The 15,841-nt window shown below is 41.6% G+C and overlaps 1 protein-coding gene across 1 annotated transcript in view; it reads right to left on the reverse strand.

Moving 5' to 3' along the window:
• Positions 1 to 1,270, reverse strand: part of HFM1 (helicase for meiosis 1) — a 123,721-nt gene extending 122,451 nt beyond the window's left edge. Inside the window, exon 1 of the mRNA XM_075540261.1 lies at positions 1,159 to 1,270. The gene's annotated coding sequence lies outside the window, so the exon portion shown is untranslated. The remainder of the gene's footprint in view (positions 1 to 1,158) is intronic.
• Between the last annotated feature and the right edge of the window lie 14,571 nt (positions 1,271 to 15,841).

A 15,841-nucleotide genomic window follows, 5' to 3' on the forward strand; every position in this document is an offset into this window, starting at 1 on the left:
TAAGCTTGGATTTTTTTAAAAAAGTATTATCTATTACGAGCTTTTAATTTCTGCATGTAGTATAAAATTATATTGCAAAACAAATAATACAATCTTAAATATTTTAAGAATGTTTGCTTATACTATAATAGAAACAAATAAAAATCTCACTGCCATCAAGTCAATGCTGATTCATAGCGACCCCCTGAATTTTCAGACTGTTTACAGGAGTCAAAAGCCCAGTCTTTCTCTCTCAGAGCTGCTGGTGGTTTCGAACCACCGACCTTTGGTATCGCAACCCAACGCATAATCACAACAACAGGGCACCTTGTACTACAATAATCACAATAAAATTACTTAACCTATTTTTATTACTACATGATTTGTTGTCTGTAGATGTGATCTAAACCAGTCCAGTATTTTCGATAACCCTTACGCACTGTGGAGTACTTTCAGATTTGGTTTTCCTCATGGTTTTTACTCAAGAAATAGCCTCCTGATTTCAAACGAGCAAAGACTTTGATCTGTCAGAAAACGTCATTGAGGAAGCCAAACCCAACCGTCACTGCAGAAAAACACTCTTTAAGGGGGGTTGCGGGGCATTTGACAGGAGGCGGCAAGAGACAGCAACAACTCCCTGACCCGGGAGCAGGCGCTCATGTCGCGGTCCCTGACCTTCTCCTCCTCCCGGAGCACCGAGGGGCCTCAGGCTCCAGCCCGGAACAGAGCCCAAAGATCCCGGTGGATTTCCAATGGGATCTCTCAAACCAGGCAGGTTCCCCGCAGACTCCCACCACCCTGAGGGCCGCAGCCCGGCGCTCGGTTCTCTCCGCCCAGAGAAGATGTGACTCAAACAGGCCCACCCATGCTCGCTCAGGCGGCCAAGCTCACCGGGAAACAAACGGGGGGCGCAGAGCTACCCACGCCCGTCCCTTCGGGGAGCGCGCGCCGCCCAGCGGGGCCCTGGAGCCCGCCAGGACCGCCCGCCCCGCCCCGCCCCGGAGCGCGCCACAGGCCGTGCCCCGCCCGCCGGCCGCGCCCACGGCTGACAGGACGCGCGGCCTAGGAGGGAGGCGCCGCCTCGGGCTCCAGGCGGCCTTCCCACGACTCGGCGCGCCCCTGTCCCGCCCCGCACAGAGGTTTCCCTGGCCCACCACGGCCCACAGGAGCAGGCCCCACCTCGGCGCTGGCTCCGGTGTGGCGACGTCAGGTCCCACCTCCCGCCGGACCTCCGGCTACTTCGGTCCCCACGTCCTCGCGCGGAGTGCGTGACTCCTGGGCTGACGTTCTGCGGCCAGCGGCGAGGCAGATGGCCTATCCACCAGCCCCTCGCATCCCCCCAGCCTGGCTAAGCCGAGCGCCAAGCAATGGATGCCCTGGTTCGCCACCCCCACCCCTTTCTACAGGCACAAATGCATAGAGGACTCACAGGATACTGTGATCTAGTGTCATACTATGCTCTGAATGACTAATTCAAGCAAAATGGTGTCACATTCATCATCAAAAAGAGCTTTTCAAGATCTGTCTTGAAGTACAATACTGTCTGTGACCCTAGCATTCTGGTTGTACGTTTCCCAATAATCTTCCACAGCACCATCATTCAAATGCATCCTTTCTTCTTTGGTCATCCTAATTCAGTGTCCAGCTTTCCTATGCATATGAGGCAATTGGCTTGAGTCAGGCACACTTTCATCTTAAAAACGACATCCTTGCTCCTCAACTCTTTAAAGAGAACTTGTGCGGCAGATTTACCCAATGAAATAGGTCATTTGATTTCATTTTTTAAAAAACATATTAGGGGCTCATACAACTCTTATCACAATCCATACATATACATACACCAATTGTGTAAAGCACATCCGTACATTCTTTGCCCTCATCATTTCCAAAGCATTTGCTCTCCACTTAAGCCCTTTGCATCAGGTCCTCTTTTTTTCCCCCGTCCCTCCCCGCTCCACCCTCCCTCATGAGCCCTTGATAATTTATAAATTACTATTTTGTCATACCTTGCCCTGTCCGACGTCTCCCTTCACCCCCTTTTATGTGGTCCGTCCCCCAGGGAGGAGGTCACATGTAGATCCTTGTAATCGGTTCCCTCTTTTCAACCCACTCACCCTCTACCCTCCCAGTATCGCCCCTCACACCCCTGGTCCTGAAGGTATCATCCACCGTGGATTCCCTGTGCTTCCAGCTCCTATTTGTACCAGTGTATATCCTCCGCTCTATCCAGATTTTCAAGGTAGAATTCGGATCATGATAGTTGGGAGGGGAGGAGGAGGAAGCATTTAGGAACTGGAGGAAAGCTGTATTCTTCATCGGTGCTACATCCCACCCTGACTGATTCATCTCCTCCCCTAGACCCCTCTGTGAGGGGATCTCCAGTGGCCAACAAATGGGCTTTGGGTCTCCACTCTGCACTTCCCCCTTCATTCACTATGGGTAGATTTTTGTTGTTGTTCTGATGATGCCTTATACCTGATCCCTTCAACACCTTGTTATCACACAGACTGGTGTGCTTGTTCCATGTGAGCTAGATGGCTGCTTGTTTACCTTCAAGCCTTTAAGACCCCAGATGCTATCTCTTTTGACAGCCGGGCACCATCAGCTTTCTTCACCACATTTGCTTGTTCACCCGCTTTGGTTTCAGCGGTTGTGTCGGGAGGGTGAGCATCATAGGATGCCAATTTAATAGAAGGAAGTATTCATGCATTGAGGGAGTACTTGAGTAGAGGCCCAAGGTCCTTCTGCCACCTTAATACAAAACCTATAAATATAGGAACATAGATCTATTTCCCCATCCTCATATATATTTGCATATGTACATGTCTTTGTCTAGATCTCTATAAATGCCCTTTGCCTCCTAGCTCTTTCCTCTATTTCCCTTGACTTTCCTCCTGTCCCACTATCATGCTCCGTACCCACCTGGGTTTCAGCTATACCTCTTCAGGTAACCTCAAGGGTTACCTTACCCTTGATCATGCCCTACCAGGTCTGCCACACCCACCTCGCCACCAATTTGGATCCCTTGTTGTTCCATTGTCCCTGGGTTTGTTAACATCACTTCCTTACCCCCCACCTCTCCCTATCCCATTTCCCCCCCCCCCCCGCCCGAACTGTCGGTCCCATTGTTTTTCCTCCAGATAGTTCATCCAGCCTATCTTATGGTCATTTGATTTCCTGACTGCTGCTTCTGTGAGTACTAATTTTAGACCTAAGGATGAAGAAATCCCTGACAAATTCTTCTTCATTTACCATGATGTTACACATTGGTCTAGTTATGAGAATTTGGGTTTTGTTTACATTCAGTTGTAATCCATATCAAAGGCTTCAGTCCTTGATCTTCATTACTAAGTGTTTCAAGTCCTCCTACCTTTCAGCAATCAAAGTTGAGTCATCTGAATCTTGCAGGTTGTTAATAAGCCTTCCACAAATACCGATGCCTCTGTTCCTCCTCATGTAATCCAGCTTCTCGGATTCTTTACTCAGCATACAGATGGAATAAATATGGTGAAAGAATACAACTCTGATGCACAGTTTTCCTCATTTTAAGTGATTCAATATTGCCTTGTTCTGTGGGAACAATTGCCTCATGTACAGGTTCTACATAAGCACATTACAGTGTCCTGCAATTCTCAGACTTCTCAATGCTAGCCAAGTTGTAATGAGCCACACAACTGAAAAACTCTGCATGATCAATAAAACAAAAGTAACCATTTTTCTGGTGTTCTCTGCTCTCAGCCAAGATCCATCTGAAATCAGCAATGCTCCTTTGAAGCTAGGCTGGCTAGACTTTTTCTCAAGTACTTTGGACATATTATCAGGAGATGCCATTCCCTGGAAAAGGACATGCCTGGTGAAGTAGAAGGACAGTGATAAAGTGGAAGACTCATGTTGCTGGTGGCGATGAGCATAGAGGGACCGCCATGAAGGCTTTGAGTACAACGTGGTGGGCCGCTGCCTACCCATTCCCAAGTGCTGCATTCTGCCAGTCTACCACATACACATCTTCAACCCCCACCACATCGTCACCAAGTTCAGCTTCTGGTACTCTGTGTCACAGCGAAGAAGATGTTGACAGGTGTTCGAGAAGTCACATCTGCGAACTTTGGCATTTGGCTGACTCCCGCAGCGGGACCCACAATATGTACCGGGAGTACCGGGACCTGACCACTGAGAACACACACCATCAGCCAGTGCTACCTCAACATGGGCGCTTGGCACCGCTCCTGGGCCCACTCTGTCCAGATCAGGAAGGGGCAAGAGATTTCGGCCAGCAAGTGCCGCCGGCCTGCTGCAGTCAAGCAATTCCGTGACTCCAAGATCAAGTTCCCGCTGCTTCACTGGGTCCTGCAACGCAGCACAAGTCACTCATCACCACCAAGTGGCCCAACACCTTCTTCTGGGCACAGCCCTTTCCCCACCCACCCAAGTCTGCTAATGAACGCCTCGGGGAGCGACAAGAAAAAAGAAACATGAAGAGAAAAGGTAGAAGACATTGAGGCTTCACTTAATTAACACAGTGACGGCAACAATGGCTCAGTTGTGGGGATGGAGCAAGACCGGCTCAGCATCTCGTTCTTCTGTACCTGGAGTTGGAAGGGGCTAGAAGGCACCTAACAACAACAACCACTTGATAAGCTCTTCGCCAACAAAACTTGTTTCTCTACCTCCATGGACAAACGTGCCTCCAATCTGCTTTCTCGAAAATTAGCCCATCTTTTCCCCAGTCACAGATGTGTATTTTACACATATTGCTGTCAGTTGTGTGCATTTAAAAAAGGCTTGTTTTGATGTTGGAGGGAGAAAGGCCCTTCTGGCCTACTGTCCTTGGCTTGAAAATCACCAGTAATAAACTTAACAAAATTGACATTTGTAGAATATTCTGTCCAACAACAACAGAAGACATATTGTTTTCAACTATACACAGAACATTAACCAACCTGGATCACATTCTGGGTCTAAAAACACACTTTAACAAATTTTAAAGAATAAAAGTCATACAAAAGAATCTCAGATCAAAACAATTAAATAGAAATCAGTCACAAAAAGACAGCCTGATGCCCCCTCAAATTTCCCCCATCCCCAAACCCCACCCAAATAGTTGGACACTAAAAACAACCCAATTCTAAATAACCCATAGATCACAGGAGAAATCTCATGAGAATATTTTTACTAAATGGAAATGAAAATATAACTTACTAAATTTATGGAGTGCAGTAAAAGCAGTGTGCTCAGAGCCATTTATATAATTAAAAACATATATTACATCAGAAGAAGATGCTAACACCAATAACCCAAGATTACATCTCAGGGAAAGAAGAGCAAATTAGATCTAAAAATAATGGCAAATCGTATGTATGGTCTATTATCAAATTTAATAATAAGGAATTGCAACTCATAGCAAGCTACTAAGCAAACTCTTCTTGTCATATATATTCCAAGGAAATGGCAAAGAAGATATTGCAAAAAATCCCTATCGATACTAAACAGCTATTTCAGAATGAAATGTGGGCTTATTCTCAAAACTACCAGAAACATACCTCCTAAGCTTGCATCTTGCCCCTCTGCACTGACTCTTCACAGCACAGAAAATTGCCAGCCATGGTGGCCTCTATTGCCCATATGCTAATATAGGAGTTGAATGGTAACAGAAAATAATTGGAAATCAGAAATGGGAGCCTTATATGAACTATGATAATTATACCATATTTTAAGAGTACTAAGAATATCTTATATCAGGTTATTGGAGGAGATTGGCCAACAGAACTTATCAAGTTTTTCATAGCTCAACATGCATCTTAATGCTAAACAACTTAAATCAGTTCAATAAAATAGGTTCAGGGAAATGATTCAAGATGTGTTTTCATCATCTCCTACATGAGGAACTGCAGTAGAGTTAAAACATAAGTTGGAATGCTTTTCTAGTTGAATGAACTGTTTTCAATTGTTAAAATTAATCTTTAATAAGACTAGTAGCATAGCTCTTCCAGCATAAGATCCATTTAAAGTGTTAAGGGCACTAATATCACTGTGAAGACTAAAATAGGTGTTACCCATGCCATGGTATTTCCACACACCTAATATGTATATGAAAGCTGAACAATGAATTAGAAAACTCAAGAAAAATTGATGTTCTGAATTATAGTGTTGATGAAGAATACTGAAAATACCTGGCCTGCCCGAAGAACAAACAAATTTGTCTTCAAAGTACAGATGCAAGGATGACAAGACTTCCTCTCAGGTACTTTGGACATGTTATCCAGAGACGTCAGTCCTAGGAAAGGACCTTATTCATGGTACAGAAGAGGGCCAGTGAAGAAGAGGAAGCTCCTCACTGAGATAGGTTGGCACCTTACCTGCAACTATGGGTAGAAGCAGAAAAATAATGGTGAAAATGGTGCAGGATGGGCAAGGCTTGATTCTGTTGTACATAGGTTGCTGTGCGTCTGAACTGACTGGAATGCATCTAACAACAACAACATAACCTGATATGTTCAAAGTATGTAAGGACCCTTGCCATCCTTGCCTCTAAAGACCATTCAGACTGTACTTCCTTCCAAGGTAGATTTCTTTGTTCTTCTCAAAATACAAGGTATACTTAATATGCTTCACCAACAACATAATTCAAAGGCGTTAATTATTTTTCCATCTTCCTTATTCACTAACCACCATTTGAATGCATATAAAATGATTGAAAATGCCATAACTTGGGGCAAGAAAACCTTAGTCTTGACGGTGGTATCTTTTCATTTTAATGAGTGTTGATTGTGGATCCACTAAAATGAAATCTTCAATAAATTCAGTACTTTATCCCTTTATTATAATGTTGCTTATTAGTCCTGTTGTGAGGATTTTTCTTTTCTTTATATTGAGGTGTAACCCACATTGAAAGCTGTAGTCCTTGATCTTCATCAGCAAGTGCTTCATATCCTCTTCATTTTCAGTAAACAAGGTTGGGTCATACAGTATTACTTCTTGGATTGCTTTTTCAGCATACAAACTGGCTAACAATGTTAAAAGAATACATCTCTGATAGGCCCTTTACTAATTTTAAGCTAGACCCTATGCCGTTTTTCTGTTCAAACCAAGACTACTTCTTGGTCTTTGAATCTGTTGCACATGAATACAATGACCTTTTCTGGATTTCCTATTTTTTGCAATGCTATTCATAATTTATTATGGTTGATATAGTCAAATGACTTTGTATCATCAATGTAACATGGATAAATATTTTCCTGGCATTCTTTGCCTTCAGCTAAAATCTATCTGCTGTCAGCAATATTATATGTTATTCCATGTCCTATTCTGAATCCAGCTTGAATTTCTGAATGCGTCTATAATGCTGAGATTGTGTTTTAGTTATGTTTAGCAAAAGTTTACTTGCATGTGATATTAATGCTATTGTTCCTAATTTCCACTTCTGATGAATCACCTATCTTTAGAATGGGTACCGATGTGGGTTTCTTCCGGTCAGTTTGGCAGGTAGCTTCTAACAAATTTCTGGACATAGACAAATGTGCACCTCCAGTACTGCTTCTGTTTTTTGAAAATTTTTAATTGATATTCTGTCCATTTCTGTAGCCTTGTTTTTGATCAATGCTTTCAGTGCAGCTTGAACTTTTTCCTCCAATGCTATCAGTTCTTAATAATATGATACCTCCTGAAATGGTTGAACATCAAAACCATTTATTTTAATACAATGACTCTGCCTGCGTTCCTTCCAAATTCCTTTTATGCATCTTGCACTATTCAGTAGTTTACCCATATAATTCCTCAATATTTCAACTGGAGGTCTAACTTTTTGTCAGTTCTTTCAACTTGAGAATGCTTCATGTGTTCCTCCTTTTACACATCTCATTGTAATATTTTACTTTATCTTCTCAAGCTGCCTGTTTGAAATTTGTTCAGTTCTTTTATGGCATCATTTCTTGCTTTTATTTTAGCTACTTAACATTAAAGAGCAAGTTAGAGTGTCTTCTGATATTAATTGTCTTCCTTTCCTGTCTTTTTAATAAACTTTGGTTTCTTCATGTATTACATCTTTGATGTTATCTGGTCTTGGGTCATTAGTATTCAGTGCATCAAATCTATTCATTTAAAATCTCCAAGTCAAGAATGTTGATCTTAATGGGACTAATAGAGTGTTCCAAATAGACCCTAAACCTCAGTATCCCACAGCCATAGTCAGTCAGTATATTACAAGGAATATAGCCTTTTACTGATATCAGTTGATACAGAGTTTTCTAGTTAGGTTTATTGTGCCAACTAGGCCAAAAGGAACATGTAGGCAGAGTTTGATCAGGTCCCAGCTTGTTTTGAGGTCAACTGAAATAAATGAAGACGGCAGGCATTTTATATCTCTCTTACTCCCTGGTGATCCAGCGTGCTGCTGCTTTAGGTAATTCTCTGCCTCAGCCTGTGTGCTACACTACCTGTGGGTCAAGCCAACCCGTGGATCCTATCACTAGAGTTTGAGGCTCCTTCAAGACGTGCTTCGCCAAGCTGCTGGTGCATACATCGCTTGACTTTGGGGCTGGTGGATCCTGTCCCATGCATTGCTTAAGTTCAAGATCACATCAGGTCTGCTTTGCTTTGACTGTTGCTGACCCACAGGCAGACTCTGCTGTTCCTTAAAGGTGAGTTGAACTAAGCGCTCTGTACTAGGGTGTGGACTAATTCGTTGTTAGATTCCTTCTTGCTGTATAAACCTATCCTCTTAAATATATACAAAATCAAAAGTGTACTGGTTTTGTTCCTCTAGAGAACCTGTCTAATACACAAAGTCAGCATTCAGTAGTCACTTAAGTAGAGTCTGAACTGTGGTGACACAAACCCTGAAAAAAAAAGCAAACATTCCAGCACTGAAACTTTGAGGACGAAGCCAGAACACTTCACCCCCAGAGCTCACTACAGTGTGATATTCTATAATTAAGAATTAACATTCATTCTTCACAAGAAGAAGGTAAAGACTAGTAACCAGTGTATATTATTTATGGTTCATTGTATTTAGATTTTTGGAGTGGAGTGAATTTTCGTAGTATGGCTCTTCTATCCATAGCTCTGTAACTTCCAAATGATTGGTGGGTCTACGCAAATAGAATGTAACACTTATAGAGGGTTGGCCAACTTTCGTTACCAATTCCCTGCCTAGCAAGATGAGTCATCTCTGAAGCAGGGACAGAGAAAGAAATTCCAGGACCATTGGAAGCGGAGCACATTTGAGATTTCTATCTGAAGTAGTGGGGACCAAGACCAGAGGCACCAAAGGCCAAGGGAGGAGATCACAAGATGGAATAGAGGAATAGTGCTGAAGTTATGCGACTGTGCATCAGAGCAATAGCCTGGCTTTCTGGCCCAAGAAGGAATAAGTCAAGGGACCAAGACTGAGAAAGAGTTGGCCCACGTCTGAGGAGAGGATTTGCTATGGACCAATGACTGTATCCTCAATGTTTTCTCATCCTGGTTTGTGATAATTTGCTAGATTCCTTAATAAATCAGAACTTGAAACTCACTGCCATTAAGTCAATGCCAACTCATAGCAACCCTATAGAACAGGGTAGAACTGGTCTTGTGAGTTTTTGAGGCTTTAACTTTTTTTGCTGATTAAATACTTTTACTGGGGGCTCTTACATCTCTTATCACAATTAATATATTCATCCATTGTGTCAAGCACGTTTGTACATAAGTTGCCATCATTATTTTCAAAGCATTTTCTTTGTACTTGAGCCCTTGATATCAGCTCCTCATTTTCCCCTTCCCTCCCTGATCCTCCTTCCCTCACAAACCCTCGATAAATTATAGATTATTATTTTCATATCTAACATCATCCTCTGTCACCATTCACCCACTTTTCTGTTATTCGTCCCCCTTGAAGGGGTTATATGTTGATCCCTGTGATCTATTCCCCCCGAGACTATAACTCTTAACTAGAAAGCACCATTTTCTTCTGAGGAGTAGCTGGTGTCTTTGAACTGCTGACTTTGCACTGAGGACAACAAGTAACCATTATGCCAGATTTCCTAATAAACCCCCTTAACTATGAGTATTGCCTGTAACTTCTGTGTGGCAATTGTAATGAATGATTGAGCCCAGCATAATAACCCAGTAGAGGTTCATGGGAAGAATGGTTGGCATCAGAATAAGTATAGAAGGATGGAGGGCAGAGCATGCCTGACCCCTCCCCCTGACCATAGAGAAGCCAGAAAAAGTGAGATATGGCCCAAATGCCATTGACTGACATTTTTGTAGTAAACTACAATTTTCGTTGCAGTGTATAATAGGTTACTCACTCTTACAATCCTTTTTCCCCTCATTTTGAAATATTAACTAAATTAAGAAATTAACATTTTCCTTCAGGTTGTTAGTATTAAACAGGGTAGATCTTATCTATTATAATTAGCATTCTGGCTTACAGGTAGGCACATAAGTCCTCTTCAGTAATTATACTTATATAATTACTTTATATGTAATATAATTTTTATATACTTAAAATTTACATATATATAAATTTAACAGTTTTATTGACATATAATTCCCATATCATACAATTCAATGTTTTTTTTGTTAAATACTTTTATTGGGGGCTCTTACATCTCTTATCACAATCCATATATTCATCCAATGTGTCAAGCACATTTGCACATATGCCACCATCATCATTTTCAAAGCAGTCTTTTCCCACTTGAGCCCCTGATATCAGCTCCCCATTTCTTCCTCCTCCCTCCCCTGCCCATCCTCCCTCTCAAATCCTTGATAAGTTATAGATTATTTTTTCCATATCTTACATCATCCTCCGTCGACCCTCACCCACTTTTCCATTATTCGACCCCCTGGGAGGGGATTCTAGATTGATCCTTGTGATCGATTCTCCCTTTCTCCCCCCACACTCCCCTAATCCTCCTGGTATCTCTATTCTCCTTGTTGGCCCTGAGAGGTTTATCTATCCTGGATTCCCAGTGTTGCGGACTCATCTGTAACAGTGTGCATGCTCTGGTCTAATCCAATTTGTAAGGTAGAATTGAGGTGATGATAGTGGGGTGAAGGAAGCACCAAAGAGCTAGAGGAAAGTTGTGTGTTTCATTGGTGCTATACTGCACCCTGACTGGCTCATCTCTTCCCTGTGAACCCTCTGTGAGGGGATCAATTCAATGGTTTAAACTTATTAAAAAGAGTTGTACAACCATCACCACAATTTTAGAAATTTTCTTCGTTCTTGTACTCATTAGCTCCCCATTTCTCCCCAACCTCCCATGCTATAACCCTAAGAAGCTATGAATCCAGCTACTATCTCTATAGATTTACCTATCCTGGATTTCGTATTAAAATAGTAATAATAATAACAACAAAATGAAACCAAGAAAAGCCTCTATTGAAAAGAAAGCAGAAAATAATTAAAAACCAAGACAAATTAAAGAGGGGTCAAAAGGATGAACAAATGATACTGTACTAAACTGACTAACTCCAAAACAAACTAACTCACTGCCATTGAGTCAATTCCAACTCATACAGACCCTACAGGACAAGGTAGCACTGCTCCTGTGGATTTCTGAGACCAGGAATAGAATGCCTGTCTTTTCCCCTGGGAGCTGCTGGTGGTTTTGAACCGCTGATTTGGCAGTTAGCAGTCCAATGCATACATCTGCATTAGTCCACTGTCCAATGCAATCTGTCTGAGTGTAAAGCTATGCACGTCTCTGGTTAATAATAATGGTCAGAAGGGATTCACCAGAAGCTTCCAGCACAGGTGAGCCTCCAAATGGATTTGGGGCTCTCATCCATAGCTTTCTGCAAACTGAGTGCTCAGAATTTAAGCTCTAATAGAGTTTCCTACTCCCATCTTAGATTTTATTATTTACAATCCTTGGATCACACAAGCTGGTGTGCTTTTTCTGTGTAAACTTAGCTGATACTTCACTTAGATGGATGCTTGTTTTAAAATAAGCTTCTAAGACCCCCAGATACTATTCTTTCTGATAGCCAAGCACCACCTCATTTCTTCGTCACACTTTACTATATCTTCAGTGATCTCTTCATGAGAGCAAGTATTGTGTAAGGTCACATCATACAAATTAATTGTAGATCAGGGGAACAATTAAGTTCAAGCTCAAAATCCATTAATATAGCTATGATTTAAATATGTCCCAGGTCCACTTTAGAGACATCCTTATTTTATTGGGGAGCATCATAAACCATCCTCATGGAGTATATGGTAATTCTATCATCATTAATTTAGCTCATGGTATAGAATTTAAAACACTGTTGAGTAAAGTAAATGTATATATATACTATCTCTTTAGATTAAAATACATGGCTTGTTACCTTGTACAGATTAAATTTTCTTTAATAGTTTTATTAGGGGATCACACAACTCTTATCACAATCCATACATACATCAATTGTGTCAAGCATATTTGTATATTCATTGCCATCATCATTCTCAAAACATTTGCTCTCCACTTAAGTCCCTGGCATCAGGTCCTCATTATTTCCCCTCCCGCTCCGCTCCCCCTTCCCTCATGAACCCTTCATAATTTATAAATTATTATTTTGTCATATCTTGCCCTGTCCGACGTCTTCCTTCACCCACTCTTCTGTTGTCCGTCCCCAAAGGAGGAGGTCACATGTAGGTCCTTGTAATCGGTACCCCCTTTCCAACCCACCCTCCCTCTATGTTCCCAGTAACACCACTCACACCACTGGTCCTGAGGGGCTCATCTGCTCTGGATTCCCTGTGTTTCCAGTTCCTATTTGTACCAGTGTACATCCTCAGGTCCAGCCAGCCAGATTAAAATTTTAAGGGACTATGTAAAAAATGATGGTTGGTGATAGGGCAAAATTTTCAATAGCGCTCATTCACAAAGGCAGAACTATGCCTCCTGGACTAAGGCATGTCATAAAAAAGAAAAGTGAGTATAAAAAGAGAAAGTACGTGGTAGTCATAAGTTGCCATTTATTGCGTACTCTCAAAGTAAAAGATTTTAACCAAATTCCAACAACCTCCAAATCTATAACCTTGGGATAGTAGTCATCTGCTTCTTCTCACACTGGGGTGTTTCAGTCTTAAGTTTAAGAGGGTATTTCAATTTATTTAATCTGCTACAGGTATACTTAATGTAAAGTACACTTTGTTTGGTGGGGTTTCAAAATTGAATCCTTTCTGGTGTGGCCTATGAAAGATGTTGTGCACTTCGAAATGAGTGTAAAAGCCCCACTTCTCTATAGCACTTGGCCTGGATCACTGTGGTAGTTACATAATCTGGTGTCTATTTGAGAATTAAGAGTGTAAGGGTGGAGTCTAGCCTGTCAATCAGGATATAGCAAATGAAGCCTTTGTGTGGGCATGGCCGTCTCCTGAGGATTCTGGGTATTCCTCCCTGGAGGTGGGAGATGTTTTCTCTCTTGACTCACTCCTTGTGAGACATCCCTGTGAAGACACATGGAGAGAGGCTGATGGAGCCAGACCTCTGGAGCTGGAGAAGCCATGTGGAGACCCCTGTCAGTGCTGAGATGCTTACAACGCCACTGGATCCACAAGACTTCCCGCCCACTGGCCTGTAATCTTCCTGCACTCGGCATCATTGCATGTGTTTCATGAGTCTGAAGAGGACTGTATAGATTGGTAGCGCACACATGGGCTGATATCGAATTTATGTACTTGATCTGGACTGGCCTAGGATGTTTTCTTAATATTTGATTGCTCTTATATATAAAGCTCTTTCTTATACACATATGAGTGTCTATGAGTTTGTTTCTCTAGTCTACCTGGACTAACACAATCACTAAGAACTGGCCGGAAACTCAGTCAAAAGTGCCCATAGTAAACCCTCAGGTTGAGAATCTAGACTAGCATAATGTAAAAATCTAGATCTCTATGGGAAAATCTGCTAAGAGCAATTAGTCAACTGAAAGAAATTTTCCTTGGGTGTGTCCTGCTTTCAATATATGTAGATATTTGCTCACTTTTACTAAAAGTGGGTAGATTGAGAGGTACTATTGTAGCGGGCAGATAATAAGGATGTATAGAACTATGAATTATCTCAAGCTTTTTACCAAAGGGTGAGCAATTCAATCCCATCAAGGGTCTCCTCAGAAGAGAAGGCTGGGCAATCTGTTCTGTGAAAATTAAAACCTAGTGGACAGTCCTCTACCATACAGGAATGAGTTGAAATCAACGTGAAAGTACACAGTAATTAGTGATCACAAGCATTTGATCATGTAATAGAATGAGGGAAATGCCTAATTCCACACAAATGGGGTGTGTGTGTGTGTGTGTGTGTGTGTGTGTGTGTGTGTGTGTGTGTGTGTAACTGAAGTCTGAAGGAGTGAATAAGGGATTAAGTGCTCAGGGCGAGGGGGGGCGGCGTGTGGAGGTGTAGGGGGGTTTGTGATAGGAAGGGAAGTAGATTGGAATGGACCTCAACCAAGTGGATGAAGAATGGATGATGTATTTAAACATAAGAACTACTGTCCTTTCTCTAGTAAATAACACAATGTGCATTAAAGCAACTGCAAGTGAGAGCATTCTGGCTAGAAACACACCCAAAAGGGAAAGGCTGAGGATTTAAGGAAATACAAGGAGGATGGGAGGAAAATAAAAACCCTAATCCCAGATAATAACAAGTAAGATAAAAGTGATTCATATGAAAGTTGAAATGGGATAATATGTAACATTAAATGCTTATCAGATACCTGGGGACTCGCTATGAGTCGGATTTGACTCAATGGCAGTTTAGGTTTTTGGAGTAAAAGAGTTGTCACATTGTAAGGTGGCACTGAACATCAGGGCATTTATACGCCTATCTGGTGGGTTTCTTAATTAACAGAACACTTGAAATGTTATTTTAGGCGGGGGGGGGGATTACAACATTAACTCCAAAATGAAGTCCTGCCAAACCTCACCACTTGTTTCACACTTTCTATTCCGTCACCATGTACAGGAGTAGGCAAGGTGCCAGCAGGAAATTGGTTTCTCTAAAAGGGTTCTGTACAGAGTTATTTGAGCTACTTTTGGCTACATAAATTATTTTATAGTCTTACTTATAATGACTGGTGAGTTGCTCCACCACCACCACCATCCCCCACCAGTAAAAGTACCATTTCTAAAATGTAGCTGGGATTCTCTCCAATCAGGAAACATTCTAGACTTGAGTACTTGATCCCGAATACAGAGATTTTATCCCCAATCCCCCTATATTTGCTTCCCTACTCTCTCAACAAGCCACACTGTCTTCTTAGAGTTAAAGTTTTCCATAATTTCTTTTTATTGTTTAAAATGTACAATTAAAACCGTATGTTTGAAAAATCTCTGAGTTTGAACAAACTCCCATTTTATTTGCAACATCTGCTGTTATCTGAAGTGGAATTAAAGTATAAAGTTTTTTTTCCTTTGACTTCTTTCTCAAGTGGCATCTTTCCAGCATACTCATATATACAAATCACATGAAAATTTTGATATATCTATATAGCAAAGCACCCTCTAAACAGCTCTAAAATTTAAAAGAAAAATCATTCTCCAACCTAACATCTGAGCCACCATATGTTTTCAATTTTTCCAACTCAGACACTGCATAGCAAGATATAAACCGGAAGGGGCTGAACTGCCTCACTTGAAAGTCTCAAACATCAATGTTAAAAGTCACTAATCTGCATACAAATGTAAAAATTATGCACTGTCTCAATGAAAATCTGATATGAAGTTAAACAGTTCTCTGCAAATCACAAAATGTGATTTCACAAATGTTTTATTTTAATGTCTGAGTCATTTTTAAGCCAACTGTATCAGTTGAATTATCATCTATTTCCTTCTTGAGAAAGTTTCTCAAGTCATCTTTGGCTGATTGAAAATGAAATAAGCCCACTTTCC

This window comes from Tenrec ecaudatus, chromosome 1, assembly GCF_050624435.1.
Source record: "Tenrec ecaudatus isolate mTenEca1 chromosome 1, mTenEca1.hap1, whole genome shotgun sequence".
Taxonomy (NCBI): Eukaryota; Metazoa; Chordata; class Mammalia; order Afrosoricida; family Tenrecidae; genus Tenrec; species Tenrec ecaudatus.